Genomic DNA, 18,854 nt, shown 5'->3' on the forward strand with positions numbered 1-18,854 from the left:
ACACTTAAAGAACAAATATTTCTCAATTAGGAAAGAAAAGTGGGTATGTTACATTTTATACAATGTATGCTTTATTATAATCCTCTTATTTCCTTTTATAAATGAGGATATTTAAATGATTAAGTGACTTCCTTTTGACTATTGAGGATATGTATATATAGAGAGCCCTGGATCCAAATGCTGATATATCTGACTCTTAATAAGATCTTGCCTTTTTAACAACCTGCTCCATCTAAACACATACTTCCCTGAATTATTTAGATTTGGAAACCAAACTTCTTTTCTTGGGCTTTGGGTTACATGACCAGAATTAGCGCAACTATAATAACTTCAATTCTCTACTTTAACACTTATGTACATTTTGCAGAGCTCATATATAAAAGCTGTCTACATTAGAGAAGGATTCAATATCATTGGACTATGTGTTGTTTGTTGTTGTTGTTTACGTGTTAATATAAATCCCATAGTTTTGAGTTAAATACTTTGCCTTTAATAGCTTGAATTACTTTAATATGAACCTGAAATATTGCTGGAACGTTTTTAACACACATTCAATTCTTTAGTCAGCATAATTGAGTATTATAGGAACCCTCAGTAATATACCATCTGCTAATGAATTGCCTTTGCTGCACAGACAGAAATCTATATGCTATATCAAAGGTTCAGGAGCAAATTATTGAATCAGCATAAGTCTATATTAGTAACCAGAGACTTGTTTTCAGGTAAATTGCTTGTTATTTATTAGCATGGCATATTCTGAAAAGAAAAATAGCCAGAGATATTTCAGAAGATTAAGTAATACTAATTCTCTGACTTGGAAATCCAATAAAAAGTTTCTGATGGGTTTCCAGATAAGGTGCAACAGCTTTAAGTTCAGAAACAAAATAATCAATTCTTTAGAATGTTCTATAAAAAAAGTGATCAGTATTCTTGTCCATTTGGAAAGGATAAAGTAAATTTATCCAGAGAGCTGAACAGTGTGTTTTGTGAGCTTAATTTTGTGAAGAAGAAATATTTATGTGATAGAAGAATAAAAAGAAGGGGAAATTAATTTCTATCCCATTCCAGTTAGTGGTTTTGAAATGCTGTCTGTAGTTTCTCTCTGAAAGTTGCCTACATTTTGTGTTCATTTCCTGATTCTGCTAAAATAATATCAAATATGAAGCAAACATCCGGCTAAAAGGTGAAAAGTTCTGACAAAGATGTATATTTAGTTTTATGTACACAATATATCTAGTGTTCAACTAAAATTATATTTTTTTTGTGTAACTCACCTTGGGAATATATACTTTGCCAATACCGTCACAGATAACTGTATTTGGAGAGGTATGTGAGCACAAAGGAATTTTTAGGTTTTGTTTTGTTTTAAGATAGGAGATATTAATATGATGGCAAAATAGGAAGATCCTGTGCTGACCTGCTACCCCTAAACACACCAAAACTATAACTACATATAGAAAAACTCTGAGAATGACCTAAAGACTAGCAGAATAGCTCTTCTACAATTAAGGATTAAAAAAAAAAAAGACACATAGAAACAGATAGAAGGGACAAAGATGCAATTTAGTCAGGACCTAACTTCCCAGCAGGTAACCTAAAATTGAAAGGGGATATCACAAATTGAGTGGTCCTCTCTAGAAAGCAAAGGGTTTGAGCCTCATACTGGGCACCCCAGGCCTGGGATCTGGCACCAGGAAGATGAGCCACATAACTCATTTTGAAAACCAGAAGGGCTTACATTCGTCAGAGCCTGAAGGCTGTAGGAAACTGGAACTGTACTCTTCAAGGGGTCATGCACAAACTTAGCCACTCTGAGTCCCAGTTCAGAGGCAGAAGGTTGAAAAGCACCTGGTGCTCTAGCTGGAATTCCAAGATCACACCAGCTGCCGCCTGGCCCATGCCCTGATACAGCTCCAGCTCTCCCACCAAGATGGTGACCCACCCATATTCCTTGGGGAGAGGCCCAGTCCACAACAACAGTAGCTCCAGCCCTCCCAAAAAAACTGCTAGGAATATACTGGCTGCAGTTGTACATTCCTACACAATGCAATGCCTTCAAGACTGGGAGAGGTAGTTCTGACTAATTAGTTTTGACTAATTCATAGAAACAAACACAGAAAGTCAAACAAAATGGAAAGACAAAGGAATTTGTTCCAAATGAAATAATAATATAAAATCCACAAAAAAGAAATCCTTAAAAAATGGAGATAAATGATTTACCTGATGGTGAGTTCAAAACAATAGTCATAAAAATTTTCATCAAACTCAGCAGAAGAATGGAGGAACACAGTGAGAAATTCAATAGAGTTAGAAAATATATTTTAAAAGATCCAAATCAATTTCAAGAATACAATAACTTTAAAAAATACACTAGAGAAGACAACAGCAGGTTAGATGATACAGGAGAATATGTAAGTGACCTGGAACATGGAATAGTGGAAATCATCCAATCAAAACAGCAAAAAAAAACAAAAAACAAAAAACAAATAGTTTTAAAAATGAGGATAGTTTAAGGGACCTGTGAGACAACATGAAGCATACTAACATTCACACTATATGGGTCCCAGAAGGAGAAAGAGAAAGAAAGGGGCAAAAAAATTATTTGAAGAAATAATTGCTGAACAACTCCCTAGCCTTGGGAAGGAAAGATACCCAGGACCAGGAAGCATGGAGAGTTCCAAACAAGATGAACCCAAAGAGATCCACACCAAAACATATTATACTTAAAATGACAAAATGTAAAGATTAAGAGAGAATTTAAAAGGTGACAAGAGAAAAACAATAAGCCATACACAAGGGAATTCCCATAAGCTATCAGCTGATTTTTCAGCGGAAACTTTGCAGTCCAGAAGGGAGTGGTATGATACATTTAGAATGCTGAAAAAAAAAAAAAGATACTCTACCTGACAGTATTATCATTTAGAATTGAAGGAGATATAAAGAGTTTCTCAGACAAGCAAAATCTAAGAGATCATCACCACTAAACTGGCATTATGAAATGTTAAAGGGTCTTCTTTAGGTGAAGATATAAAAGCCATAACCAGAAATAAGAAAATATATGAAAGAAAAAATAAAGATACTACTTTATCTCACTAGTAAAGACAAATGGATAGTAGAGGCAGTGGTTGAAATATGTAAAAAGCTAGTATGAAGATTAAAAGAAAGATGTAAAATCAAAAATAACTACAATAAATTGTTAAAGGAGGTAAAGTATGACAACATGAAAACATAAAACATGGAGAGAGGTTAAGCTATAAAATGTGTTTGAACTTAAAGGCCATTGGCTCATAAAGAAAACTATATATATATGTATATATATATATATATTTGTGTGTGTGTATATATATATATAATGAATATATACATATTTGAATATATAATGAGTATATATAATGAATATATATATACATATGTGCATGTGTGTATGTGTGTGTGTGTTTAATGGCAACTACAGACAAAAAATCTATAGTGGATAGACAAAAATAAAGAGAAAGGAACCTAAACATAACTTTAAAGAAAATCATTAAACCACAAGGGAAGAGACTAAAAAAGGAAGAAAGAAACAGAAGAAATACAATATCAACCAGAAAAAAAATTTTAAATGGCGATAAGTACATACCTATCAGTAATCACTTTAAATGTAAATGGATGAAACAGTCCATTCCAAAGACAAAGGGTGACTGAATGGATTTTTATTAAAAATACCCAACTGTACTATGCTGCCTACCAGAAACTCACTTCAGAGATAAAGGCACTTACAGACTAAAACTTGAACTATGTTGAGATAGTCCATACAAATGGATCCCAGAGGAAAGCTGAAATAGCAATACTCAAATAAGACAATGAGTTGAAGACAAACATAGGAGCACCTAAATATATAAAGCAAATATTAACAGACATAAAGGGAAAAATTGACAATAATACAATAATAAAAGGGTACTTTAATACCCTATTTACATCAATGGATAGATCATCCAATCAGACAATCACTAAGGAAATTTTGGCATTGGGCACACATTAGACCAGATGAATCTAATAAATATTTACAGAAAATTCTATCCCAGAACAGCAGAATACACATTATTTTCAAGTGCCTATTTAACAATCTCCAGAATAGATCACATTCTAGGTCAGAAAACAAGTGTCACTAAATTTAAGAAGATTGAAATCATATCAAGCATCTTTTCTGATCACAGTGGTATGAAACTGGAAATCAATTATGGAAAGTAAATTGGAAAAGACTTATACACATGGAGACTGAACAACATGTTAGTAAAAAGTCAACTGGTCAATTAAGAAATCAAAGAGGAAATAAAACAATACCTTGAACAAATGAAAATAAAAACACAACCTTCCAAAATCTACTCAGCATAGCAGCAGCAGTTCTAAGAAGGAAGTTCATAGCACTAAAGCCCCACCTCAAGAAACAAGAAAAACATCAAATAAACAAACTTAATTTACACCCAGAGGAATTATAAAAAGAAGAAATAAAAATGCACAAAAAATAGTAGAAGGAAGGATAAAGATCAGAGTGAAATAGACAAAATAAAAACTAAAAATAAAAAAATAAATAAAGCTAAGAGCTGTTTGTTTTTGAAAACACAAACTAAATTGACAAACATTCAGCCTGATTCATTAAAAAGAGGGGGCAAATAAATAAAATTTGAAAGAAAAGCAAAGTAATCACAACAATATCACAGAAATATAAAATATCATAAGAGATAGCTACAAAAATTATATGCCAACAATTGGACACCATAGAAGAAATGGATAAATTCCTAGACATATGCAATCTTCCAAAACTGAATGAGAAAGAAATAGAAAATCTGAAAAACATAACTGTAATTAAATTGACTCAATATTTCAAAAACACACAACAAACAAAATTCTAACACTGGACAGCTTCACAGGGGGATTTTACCAAACATTTTAAAAAGAGTTAATACCTCTCTTTCTCAAACTATTCCAAAAAATTTAAGAGGAGAGAACACTACCAAATTCATCCTATGAGGCCAGCATTACCCTGATACCAAAACTAGGTGAAGACATTACAAAAAAAAAAGAATAAGAAAAAAAAAAAAAAAGAAAGAGAAGAAAATTACAGGCCAACATCCTTAATGAATTTAGATGCAAAATCCTCAACAAAATATTAGCAAAACAAGATTAGCAATACACAAAAATGATCATACACTATTATCAAATGGGATTCATTCCAGAGATGCAAGGATGGTTTAATATCTGCAAAGCAGTCAACATGATACACCACACTAACAAAACAAATGATAAACAAATCACATGATCATCTCAACAGATGAAGAAAGAATATTTTAAAACATCAACATACATTCATGATAAAAATTCTCAACAAAGTTGGTATAGAGGGAACATGCCACAACATATGAACATCATGTATGACAAACCCACAGCTTATACCATATTCAATGGTAAAAAGATGAAAGCTTTTCTTCAAAGATCTGGAACAAGATGAGAATATCCACTTGTGCCAATTTTATTCAACAAAGTATTAGAAGTCCTAGCCACAGCAATCAAACAAAAATAAAATAAAATAATCCAAATTGAAAGGGAAGAAGTTAAACTGTCAATGTTTGCAGATGACATGATACTATATATAGAAAACCCTAAGAACTCTACTAAAAATCTATGAAAACTAATAAAAGAATTTAGTAAAATTTCCAGGTACACAATAAATATACATAAATCTGTTGCATTTCTATACACTCATAATGATCTATCAGAAATGAAAATCAAGAAAAACTATCACATTTAAAGCAGCATCAAAAATAATAAAATACATAGGAATAATATTAACCAAGAAGGTGAAAGAAATGTTCTCTGAAAGACTTTGATGAAATTGAAGACCATACAAATAAATGGAAAGTTATCCCCTGTTCATGGAGGGGAATAATTAATATTATTAAAATGTCCATACCCCCTCAAAGCAATCTACAGATTCAGTGTAATCCTTATCAAAGTAATCATGACATTTTTCACAGAAGTAGAAAAAATAATGCTAAAATTTGTATGGAATCACAAAAGACCCCTAATGGCCAAAGCAATATTGAGAAGGAAAAACCATGATGGAGGTGTCGTGCTCCCTGATTTCAAAGTACACCATAAAGCTATAGTAATAAAAACAGTATGATACTGTCACAAAAATGGATACATGGATCAGACAGAATAGAGAACCCCGATATAAACCTATATTCATATAATCAATTATCTACAACAAAAAAGGCAGAATATTCAATGAGCAAAAGACAGTCTCTTCAACAAATAGAGTTTGGAAAACTGCACAGCTACATATAAAAGAATAAAGCAGATTATTTTCTTACACTTTATACAAAAATAAACTTAAAATTGATTAAGTATTTAAATGTAAGACCTGAAATCATAAAACTCCTGGAAAGAAAAAATAGGTGGTATGCTCTTTGACATCAGCCTTAGCAATATATTTTTGAACCTCTCTCTTCAGGCAAGGACAACAACATAAAAAGTAAACCAATGGGGACACATCAAGCTAAAAGTTTTCTGAACAGTGAAGGAAACCAGCAGCAAATGGAAAAGGAAACCTACTAAATGTGAAAAGATATACGCAAATAATAGGTACAATAAAGAGTTATATTCAAAGCATATAAATAGTTTATAAAACTCAATCTCAAACAGACAATCTAATATAAAAAAGGGCAGAAGATCTGAATAGACATTTTCCCAAATAAGACATAGAGGTGGCCAAAGAACACATAAAAAGATGCTCAACATCACTAATCGTCAGGGATTTGCAAGTCAAAACCACAGTGAGTATCACCTCATACCAGTCAGATTGGTTATTATCAAAGACAACAAATAAGTGCTGGTGAGCATGTGGAAGCCTCATGCACAGTTGATGGGAATATAAATTAGTACAGCCACTGTGGAAAACAGTATGGAAATTTCTCAAAAAAACTAAAAAAATAGAACTACCATACAATCCAGCAATTTCACTTTGGGATATTTATCTGAAGAAAACAAAAATACTTATTCAAAAGGATATATGCACAACATTATTTACAATAGCCAAGATATGGAAGCAAATTAAGTGCCCATCCATAGATGAATGGATAAAAATTATATATATATATATATATATATATATATATATATATATATCACTCATGACAATGAATGAAATCTTTCCATTTGCAACAACATGGGAGGACCTAGATGGTATTATGCTGAGTAAAATAAGTGAGACTGAGAACACAAATACTGTATGTTTTTACTTACATGTGGAATAAAATAACAAAAATGAACAATATAGATACAGAGAATAAACCAGAGGTTGCCAGAGGGTGGGGTTGTGTGGGAGTTGGATGAAATAGGTGAAGAGTATTAAGAGATACAATCTTCCAGTTATAAAATAAATAACAGGGATCTAATGTACAGCAAAGGGAAAATAATGTTGCAATAAATTTGGATGATCTGTAATGTATAAAACTATTGAATCACTATGTCATATACCTGAAAGTAATATAATGTTGTAAATCAACTATACTTCAATAAAAAAATAGGAGAAATTACAACATAGGATGATGAAAAGGATTCTGTAGAGAAGCTCACTGAAATTTCAACTTCCAATTTTAAAATAACAATAAAAAATGAGTTCTTTTAAAACAACAATGAGATACAACTACACACCTATTAGAATGGCCAAACTACACACTTATTAGAATGGCCAAAATCTGGAACACTGACAACATCAAATGCTGACAAGAATGTGAAGCAACAGGAATCCTCATACATTGCTGGTGGAAATGCAAAATGGTACAGCCACATTGGAAGACAGTTGCGCAGTTCCTTATAAAAGTAAACATACTCTTACCATGTGTTCCAGCAATAACACTCCTTGGTATTTACTAAAAGGAGTTGAAAAGTAATGTTCACACAAAAACCTGTACAAGGATGTTTATAACAGCTTCATCTATAATTGCCCAAACTTGGAAACAACAAGGATGTCCTTCAGTAGGTAAAGGGATAAATATACTGTGGTATATCTAGACAATGGGTAATTATTTAGTGTTAAAAAGAAATGTGCTAGTAAGCTATCAAAAGACATAGGGGAGGGCTTCCCTGGTGGCCCAGTAGTTGAGAGTCCGCCTGCCAATGCAGGGGATATGGGTTCGTACCCCAGTCCGGGAGGATCCCACATGCCGCAGAACGGCTGGGCCCGTGAGCCATGGCTGCTGAGTCTGCACGTCCGGAGCCTGTGCTCCGCAATGGGAGAGGTCACAACAGTGAGAGGCCCGCGTACAACAACAACAACAACAACAACAACAAAAAGACATAGGGGAACATTAAATGAATATTACTAAGTGAAAGAAGCGATTATGAAAAGTCTACATGCTGTATAATTCCAAATATCTGACATTCTAGTGATGACAAAATTATGGAAACAAAGAAAAGATGAGTGGTTGCTAGGAATGGGGGTGGAGGATATAAACATGTAGAGCTCAGAAGATTTTTAAGTCAGTGAAAATACTTTGCATGATATTATAATGATGGATATATGTAATTATACATTTGTCTAAACCCATAAAATGTACCACACCAAGAGTAAACCTTAAGAAAAACTATAAACTTAGGGTGATTATGATGTGTTAATATTGGTTCATCTTCAGTAAAAGATGTACCACTCTGCTGAGTGATATTGATAATAGGGGAGACTATGCACATGTAGGGCAGGTGATGCCTGGAAAATATCTTTACTCACTCTCAATTTTGTCGTTAAGCTAAAACTGCTCTAAAAATCTAAAGTTTAAATAAATCAATACATACATAAACATAACTAAATACATAATAAATTATTTTAATACTTATGGAAGAGTGTATCATTGGAACTTATCAGAATATATTATTGAATCTACTGAAAGATGAAATAAATTTCAACACTATTAATCTATGACTTAGAAAATTATGGTGATATTATTTCAATCTTCCCTCATTTTTCCAATACTTTATTAAAATGGATGCTTTTAGTTATACAGTTTTTGCACATCATTAATTTTTCCATATTCATGTCATATTAATAATATACATGCTATGTATATGTGCTAAGAATGTAAGGTCCAGTGAGGCATTTGGGGCACATATTCAGTCAAGCATAAACAGAGTCAATATACTGAGAATTTCTCCAAGTATATCTTTAGACATATGGTAAAAATGTATTAAGCCTATTGCATCAGGTAGTTCATAAAACCAATTTCTATTGAGAATGACTAAGATTTCTCATGAAATAGTTGTCAGGGAAATAATTTCATAAAAGATTTTTAGTACATCTTTATTTTAAAACACCTGCAAGGCATTTCATTAATGAAAACTAGAGACTATGAGGTATTACTCAAATAAGTCACAACATTCCCAGCTGGCCTTTGGTTGATCTCATTAATTTGGGAAAAATTGTTTAGATCATCCCTAAATTACATGATATTTTACAGTCAGGAAATTTATCTGTTGATTATTCAAATGAAGAAATCATGCTTATTATTCTCATGTATATTACACTGTACAACATTTGTCCCTTGCAAGATAATATATTTTGTGTGAATATCACAAAATTAATTTAAATAATTGATTTATTAGAAAAACATCTTGAAGAGGGGGATGGGTAAATTTTTAATCTCTTTTTAAAATACAAAGAAATTTTATTCTCTAATTTCCTTTATGTTTCATCTAAGTAAATAAATTCAGAACAAGAATCTCTGAAATACTGATGAAGCTAGACAGAATGTGTAAGATGTGAATTGGTCAATTTAATAACCCAAAATAAGTCAAATCATTGAATTTTCACTCTTATTCTGGGTTCAATAATCAAATAAGTACCACTGCATAAAGTTTATGCTATTCCATAACAAGTATTATATATGTCTTTTCTTAGGGAAACACTATGTTTATTTACAAAAAAAAAAGGTAACACAAAAAATCTTGGATTAAAGAAAATAAATACACATTATATGTATATCAATGAAAGGTCAAATAATTTTATTAAAGTAACAAGAAAAAGAAGAAATAGTTTATATTTCTCAATGACAATAGGAATAAAATGACCAGTTATATAAGCCTAATTTCTCATGGAAAGTTGTGTATTATATCACATAATGACATTTAAGATGTGAACCATTCACATAAGAATGTTAATTAGGAAAAATTCAATTATTTTCCATTCAATTTTGAATTTGTGAATTAAACCTATTTGTTCCTATCTGTAAATTTTTATGTTCACAACTGAATCAGAGAATGTTTCAGCTGAACTGTAGCCAAACTAAGGCTTTTAAGCAATACATTTTACACTGGGAAAGTCTTTGATTATTATAGGATATATGCACTATTTTAGTGTTCATATTTATAACTATTATTTCTCCTTTTTATTCACAAACATTCTTGATCCAGCCTACTCCTAGGTCAAGTCGGCATATTTGATGGAATGTATAGATGAAGGATCTCTGAGTACATAGTGAGAAGGAACTTCGCAGGCTTATGTGTCTTCCCCCTCCTCCCAAGCTGGCTGATGTTTTTTGCTTCTTGTAAAAGAAGAGTCTAGGATGTGGGCAAGTTTTTATGCATGTACACCACCAAGGGGCACTATCACTAGTGTACTCCTCTTTCCTCAATCGTTCTGGTGAGTACTCCATAGAAACAGAAAACCATGCCTGTAGATCCCAGGGATTCTGAACTGTTACACTAGTCCATACTTCACCTTTAAGAATTTATTAAAATTTCATTTGTTCTTATCTACTTTTACAGATGCTCTTCAGAGGTGATTGTTACTCTGGAATTCAGTTCATGTGAGATCTAATCTTTCTATTAGACTACAAAAAATTAAGATTTTGTAGATTACATGGACATTTTTTACTGTTAGGGTGTATTGCTGTTCTCTTGAAGCTTTCGATAACCTGAGTGAAAACCAAACAGGCACATATCCAGTAATTTTTGTTTGTAAACTGTACATTGTAATTATAAACAGTAGGGATTCTAGTTTCTGTGTTGATTTTTGTTCTGGTAGACAATTATATTACTACATAATCATCTTGAGCTTATGGGACATTGTTTTATGCATTCTTAAATATTTAGTGAAGCCTAAGGTATTTCCAAGCCCTCCTAACTTGGCAGGACTCCTAATCCAAATACTGATTATCCAGTGAGGGCAACACACTGAAAACTTCTTTCAGTTCTTTTGTCCTCCAAGCTATTGGTTTCTGCTGAGGTTCTTGGAATCTGTTTATGTGTTTTTCAGGAGTCAGGCAAGAATGTAAAATGAGTTTACAAGTGGATTATGGGGCTCTTCCCCATGGCTCCCTTTTTATAGTATTTCTCCTCTCCGTTTTCATCTTCTCTGGTAGTCTTAAACTTTATCCTCTGACTCTTGAAGCCAATAAGAATGCAACTCAGTACTGGAGTTCACGACACATCACACTGTATGCACTACACAGTGCCCTCAGGGCAAAATCTTGATAAACATGAATCTCACCAAGTGAGATTAAAATATCTTCTTTTAATAATAAATTAGTTCTAGTTCTTGCCTGGTTAGAAATTAGTTAGGAACTATTCAGTAGTTGTTTTTATATGTTGTCCAGAGTTTATAATTGAACAATTATAAAAAGTAATGAAATTGCTTATTTCATTACTACACTCTACAGGTAGAGTAATGAAATAAGCAATTCTCTTGTTCCTTTATTGAAACCTCATCTTAGTTCCTTTATTTTTAAAACAGAGACATTAGAAATAATGCCTAATTTCTAAATATATTATATAGATTTAATCAGACCATACATGCAAATAATAGTTACTTAGAACATTGTCTAGCACTTTGTAAAATCTCAATACATATTAGTTGTTTTCATTATAACAATTTTTCATGTAAGCATCTTTACTAACACATCTTTGCAAATGTTTCAACTTTGAGTGGCTGCTTTGATTCTTGATTAAACTTAGCTCCTCCCATGACATGGAAATGTGGTCTTAAACAAATATTTAGGTTATTTAAAACAGGAAAATATTTTTAACTTTAGTTATCTGAACAGTGATTGATTTAGCAAAAATTAATTGAAATCCTACTGTGGTATATGTGTTATAACTATGTTTGATTCTGAAAATAATGGTAAACAAGATACAGATAATCCAGAAAATCTATATGTTTTTCAATCCATTTTTTCCCCTAGAGAAACAGAAACTTAATAACAAATTGTTCATAAGTAAATTATCAAAAAATGTATCTGGACTATCCATTGAATAATATTATTACTAGAATTGATACACAGAGTTATCAGACACTATAAAATAAAAGCTTTAACTATGCATATCATATCTAAGGAAACCACCTTATTTTGTATAACTTAACAAGGAACTGTAGTCATCTTCTATAATGTAAGTCAGGGGATCTAAATAATACAATCTCATATAGTAAGATTTACTTTTCTGCACATATATATTTACTTTTAAAAATATTTAAAATGTAGTATAAGAAATGAAGATCATAAAGCAATAAAAATATACCTCTAAATTGGTCACACATAGATGAAATCATTCACACAAAATATTACTATTTGCCTTTTGAACTTTGAAAGTTATTTTTTGCATGTACGGCAATATGATGATAGAAAGATGTTCATTCTCCATATTAAGATTATCTAATACCTATCCTGGGACTTCCTGAGTGAAATTGGCCTTTCATGAGAGAAATGATTTAGAGTTGGCTAGTACACTATCAAATACACAATACCAATATCTACTCATTGTTCACATCTTGTTCAGGGAGAAGATGAGCTGTAAACTTATTATGATTGAAAAGTAGCCCCAAATATATATTCACAGCTGATTTGGAAATATAGGAATCGATCCTCCTCTACTAACTTACACAGTCTCAAAAAAATTTAATTTGGTGAGTAACAAAAAGATCAGTGAGGGTTATGAATATACTGAGAATGTTAATAAGAAGTCTTTATCCTAGTGGACAACATGGGGAAAAACAGCTATTGTCAATTTCTTTCAAATACCAAGAAAACAATACCACATTCATGACTTAGAACCTAGAACACTACTATTTTTTAATTCCTTCCATCTCCATTGTCATAACATTTATTAATTCATAGATTCAGCCTTGATTTCATTTTCTAATGGACAGTTTAATAAACTTTGATTACATGATCTGTTTGTTTTTAAAGATGTATGACATGTAAGATCTTTTTTATTGTTGTTGGATTTGGTTTGCTAATATTTTGTTGAGAATATTTGCATCTATATTCATCAGAGATATTGGCATGTAATTTTCTTTTTTGGTGGTGTCTTTGGTTTTGATATCAGGGTGATGGTAAATGATGGACTATCAGGTGATGAAAAGACACTCAACATCATTAATTATTAGAGAAATGCAACCAAAACTACAATGAGGTACCATCTCACACCAGTCAGAATGGTCATCATTAAAATATCTATAAATAACAAATGCTGGAGAGGGTGTGGAGAAAAGAGAAGAGTCCTACCCTGTTTGTCAAATGTAAGTTGGTGCAACTATTATGGGAAACAGTGTGGAGGTTCCTCAGAAAGCTAAATATAGAATTACCATATGATCCAGTAACCCCACTCCTGGGCATATACCCAGACAAAACTATAATTCAAAAAGATACATTCACCCTGATGTTCATAGCAGCACTATTCACAATAGCCAAACATGGAAACATTCTAAATGTCCATCAACAGAGGGATGGATAAAGAGATATGACACACATATACAATGGAATATTACTCAGCCATAAAGAGAAATGAAATGAGTTATTTGTAGTGAGGTGGATGGACCTAGAGTCTATCATACAGAGCAAAGTAAGTCAAAAAGAGAAAGACAAATACCATATACTATCACTTATATGTGGAATCTAAAATATGGCACCAGGCTTCCCTGGTGGCAGAGTGGTTGGGAGTCTGCCTGCCAATGCAGGGGACACAGGTTCGTGTCCTGGTCTGGGAAGATCCCACATGCTGCAGAGCAGCTGGGCCCATGAGCCACAATTACTAAGCCTGCGTGTCTGAAGCCTGTGCTCTGCAACAAGAGAGGCCGCGATAGTGAGAAGTCTGCGCACCGCGATGAAGAGTGGCCCCCATTTGCCACAACTAGAGAAAGCCCTTGCACAGAAAAGAAGACCCAACACAGCCATAAATTAATTAATTAATTAATTAAAAAAAATAAAATATGGCACCTATGAACCTATCTACAAAATAGACTCACAGACACAGAGAACAGGCTTGTGGTTGCCAAGGGGGAGTGGTGTGGGGGATAGAAGACTGGGATTTTGGGATTAGCAGATGTAAACTACTATATATAGGATGGATAAACAACAAGGTCCTACTGTATAGCTCAGGGAACTATATTCAATATCCTGTGATAAACCATAATGGAAAATAATATAATGAAAGAATGTCTATATGTGTATAACTGAGTCACTTTGCTGTACATCAGAGATTGGCACAACATTGTAAGTCAACTATACTTCAATAAAGAAAAAATATAATTTAAAAAAGATGTATGACATGGTTGTAAATTGTAACCTTATCATTGTATTAAGAGGTATAATACAATAATATTCTAGCGTAATCACAACTGTAAGCAACATGGCACATAGAACAAGAATAAACTGATAGTTTTTGTTTTCATTGGAGGGGAAGATATGACATGAAAACTAGATGCAACATTTCATATGACGATCACTTCTAATTATAAAACCAGAGATTTAAAGTTTAGATATGCTTTCTTCCTCTGAAAACACACTTATCTCAATTTATCCACAGAAAGTCAAAGTAATTATTAAGGGAAGTTAACAATACTTTCTGATTTAACTAAAAGAAACACTATACTTTAGAATCAAGCTGTGGACACTCTTCCCAGAATATAAATAAAATATAATATGTTGTGACCCAGGCAAGATAGATATTCTAGACTTAGACTTTGGAACAAGCAAATTTTCCACCATTTTTTGCAACATTGAAGAATCTGAAATTAAAATCATAAGTCATACATTGTAGCTTAGAGTTAACACATGATTTGATGTCTCAATGTTTTCTTGAAATCAGAGCCAAGCAATATTAATTCAGTGTAGTTGCACAAAAGTTCAGAGAGCATTTTGTCTAAACAATAAAAATCTGGAGGGAGAGTGGCAATGATGGTGGATTAGAAAGACCCTGAGCTCACCTCCTCCAACAGGCACACCAAAATTAAAACTATTTAAAGAGGAACTATTGGTGAGAATGTCCTGAAGACTAGTAGAAAAGATATTCTACAACTAAAGATATATATAAGAAACCAAAACAAGACGGTAGGAGGGGCAGAGACATAGGAGAGTCAAGATTACCACTACCAGGTGGACATAAACAAAAGAATAATTACAACTGCAGAGATTCTCCCCAAAAAGTTAGGGGTCCAATCTTTATATTGGGCTCCCCAGCCAATGTCCTGCACCAGGAAGATGAGCTCCCAGAACGTTTGTTTTGAAAGCCAGCAGGGTTTACTTTCAGGAGAGCTGGAGGGTTATAGGAAATAGAGACTCTACTCATAAAGGATGCATGCAAAATCTCACACACTCTGATGCTCAGGGAAGCAGCAGTAATTTGAAAAGAGCTTGGGTCAAATCCACTTGCTGATTTTGGAGAGTCTCCCAGAGAGGCAGTAGGAAACCAGGACTCACCCTGGGACTTAGATGCGGGTGACAGCCATTTTGAGGAACTCATTCTATCATGAGGACCTGGAGCTGGCAGTTGCCATTTTGGAATCCTCCCTCTTGCTATTAGTGCTGAGACCCAGCCCCACTCACCAGTCAGTCAACACTAGACCCCAGGACCTGGAATCACCTACCAGTTGTTTGGCACTAGCCCCAGGACCTGCCCCAAACACCAGCAGGCTGGTACCAGAATCAGGACCCCATGGGCCTTAGTCCCAAACACCACAGATAGATATTAGCTCTGGGACATCTTGGGCCCCACAGCCAGCCACCCTGGGACCAAGCCCCACCCTAGTGGGCCAGAGCCAGGACCAGTACTCCCCAATCTGTGCAGCTAGCCTTGCCAGGAAATGCCCCCACCCACCAGCTGCCAACAGTCTCCACAATAGGCAGAACATTGCAGCCATCTGGACTGGGAGTCAGCTATGCCTACCAACAGGCTCAAAGTAGTCATCAGCCATTACAGAAGCACCTACAAAACCCATATTTAGCTCTGATAACCAGCAGAGAGTGTGCTGCTGGGCCCCAAAAGACATTTCCTCCATAAGGCCACATCTCCAAGATTATGAAATGTAATCAACCTACCAAATATGTAGAAATAAAAAAAAAGAGCTAGGCAAAGTCAGATGACAGACAAACATGTTCCAAAAGAAGGAACAAGATAAAAATCCCAGAAGACAAACTAAGTGAAGTAGAGATAAACAATCTACCCAACAGAGAGTTCAAGGTAAGGATCATGAAGACACTCAAAGAACTCAGGAAGATAATGGGTGAACAGAATGATAACTTAGAAGTTTCTAACAAAGAGTTAGAAAATATACAGAAGAACCAGAAGGAGCTGCAGAATGCAATAACTGAAATTTTAAAAATATTCTAAAATGAATCAACAGTTTATTAGATGCTACAGAGAAACAGATCAGCTAACTGCAAGAGAGAGTGGTGGAAATCACTCATGCTAAACAAAAAGAAAGGAAAGAAAAAGAAAAATGAATGTAAAAATGAGAACAGTTTAAGAATCTCTGGGAAAACATCAAGCATACTAACATTTGCATTATAGGAGTCCTAGAAGGAAAATAGAGAGAGAAAGGTGATGAGAGCATATTTGAAGACATATTAGCTGAAAATTTCCTTAACCTGGAAATGGAAACAGATATTCATGTCCAGGAAGAACAAAGCATTGCAAACAAGATCAACAAAGCGGACCACACAGACATTGTAATTAAAATGGCAAAAATTAAAGATAAAGAGAGAATACTAAAAGCAACAGGGGAAAAGCAACTAGTTCTGTACAAGGGAACTCCCATAAGGTTATCAGCTGAATTTTCAGGAGAAATTCTGCAGGCCAGAAAGGAGTGGCACAGTACATATAAAGTGATGAAAGCAAAAACCTACAAATAAGAACTCTCTACCCACCAATCCTATCATTTTGATTTTAAGAAGAGATCAAGAGTTTTAAAGACAAGCAAAAGCAAAAGAGTTCAACACCACGAAGCCAGCTTTATAAGAAATATTAAAGGGGCTTTTCTAAGCAAAAAATAAAATGATATAACTAGAAATATTAAAATATTAAAGGTAAAATATAATTGGTAAAGGTAAATATACAGTAAAGATCAACCATATATAAACCTAGTAGCAAGGTTAAAAAACAAAAGCAGCTTTTTATTTTTTTTGAATTTTATTTATTTATTTTTATACAGCATGTTCTTATTAGTTATCCATTTTATACGTATTAATGTATATATGTCAATCCTAATCCCCCAATTCATCACAGCACCCCCCCCACTTTCTCCCCTTGGTGTCCATACATTTGTTTTCTACATCTATGTCTCTATTTCTGCCCTACAAACCAGTTTATCTAACTTTCTGTTGTATTGATCAAATGCTGTAATGACAGGTTTTGGATGCATAGGATTAAATAAAATATATTACTCAAGAAAAATAAAAGCAGTAAAATTGTCTATATCCACAATAAATAGTTAAGGGATACACAAAACAAAATGATGTAAAATATGATGTCAGAAACATTAAACTTGGGGATGGAGTTAAAAACTGAAGGTTGCTAAAATGCATTGCAACTTAAGAGATCAGCAACTAAAATCATCACATAAATATAGACTGCTATATGTAAATTGCATGGTAACCACTACCAAAAGTTTATAGTAGATGCACATGTAAAATAAGAGAAAATAATACAAACATAATACTAAAGATGGTCATCAAATCACAAACTGCTAAAAAGCAATTAAAAAACAATTAACAAAATGGCAATAACTACACACCTATCAATAAATACTTTAAATGTAAATGGGCTAAATGCTCCAATCAAAATGCATAGAGTGGCTGAATGGATACAAAAACAAGTCCCGGGCTTCCCTGGTGGCGCAGTGGTTGAGAGTCCGCCTGCCGATGCAGGGGATGCGGGTTCGTGCCCCGGTCCGGGAGGATCCCACATGCCGCGGAGCGGCTGGGCCCGTGAGCCATGGCCGCTGAGCCTGCGCGTCCGGAGCCTGTTCTCCGCAACGGGAGAGGCCGCAGCAGTGAGAGGCCCGCGTACAGCAAAAAAAAAAAAAAAAAAAAAAAAAAAAAGTCCCATATATATGCTTCCTAAAAGAGACTCACTTCAGATCCAAAGACAGAGACTGAAAGTGAGGGTATGGAAAAAATTATGCTATGAAAATGGAAACAAAAGAATGCCAGAGTAGCAATATTTATATCAGACAAAATAGATTTTAAAACAAACACTGTAACAAGAGAAAAGAAAGATATTACGTAAGGATTCAGGGATCAATTCAAGAAGAAGAAACAATTATAAACATACATACACCCAACACTGAGCACCTAATACATAAAGCAAATATTAGCAAGACGTAAAGGGAGAAATTGACATTAACACAATAATAGTATGAGACCTTAACAACTCATTTATGTTAATGAACAAATAATCTAAACAGAACATAAATAAGGAAACACTGGCCTTAAACAACACATTAGTCCAAATGAGTTTTGTAGATATATATGGAACATTCTATTCAAAAGCAACAAAATACACATTCTTTTCAATGTTTATAGAATAATCTCTAGAACAGAGACTATGAG

Source organism: Lagenorhynchus albirostris, chromosome 17, assembly GCF_949774975.1.
Source record: "Lagenorhynchus albirostris chromosome 17, mLagAlb1.1, whole genome shotgun sequence".
Lineage (NCBI taxonomy): Eukaryota > Metazoa > Chordata > Mammalia > Artiodactyla > Delphinidae > Lagenorhynchus > Lagenorhynchus albirostris.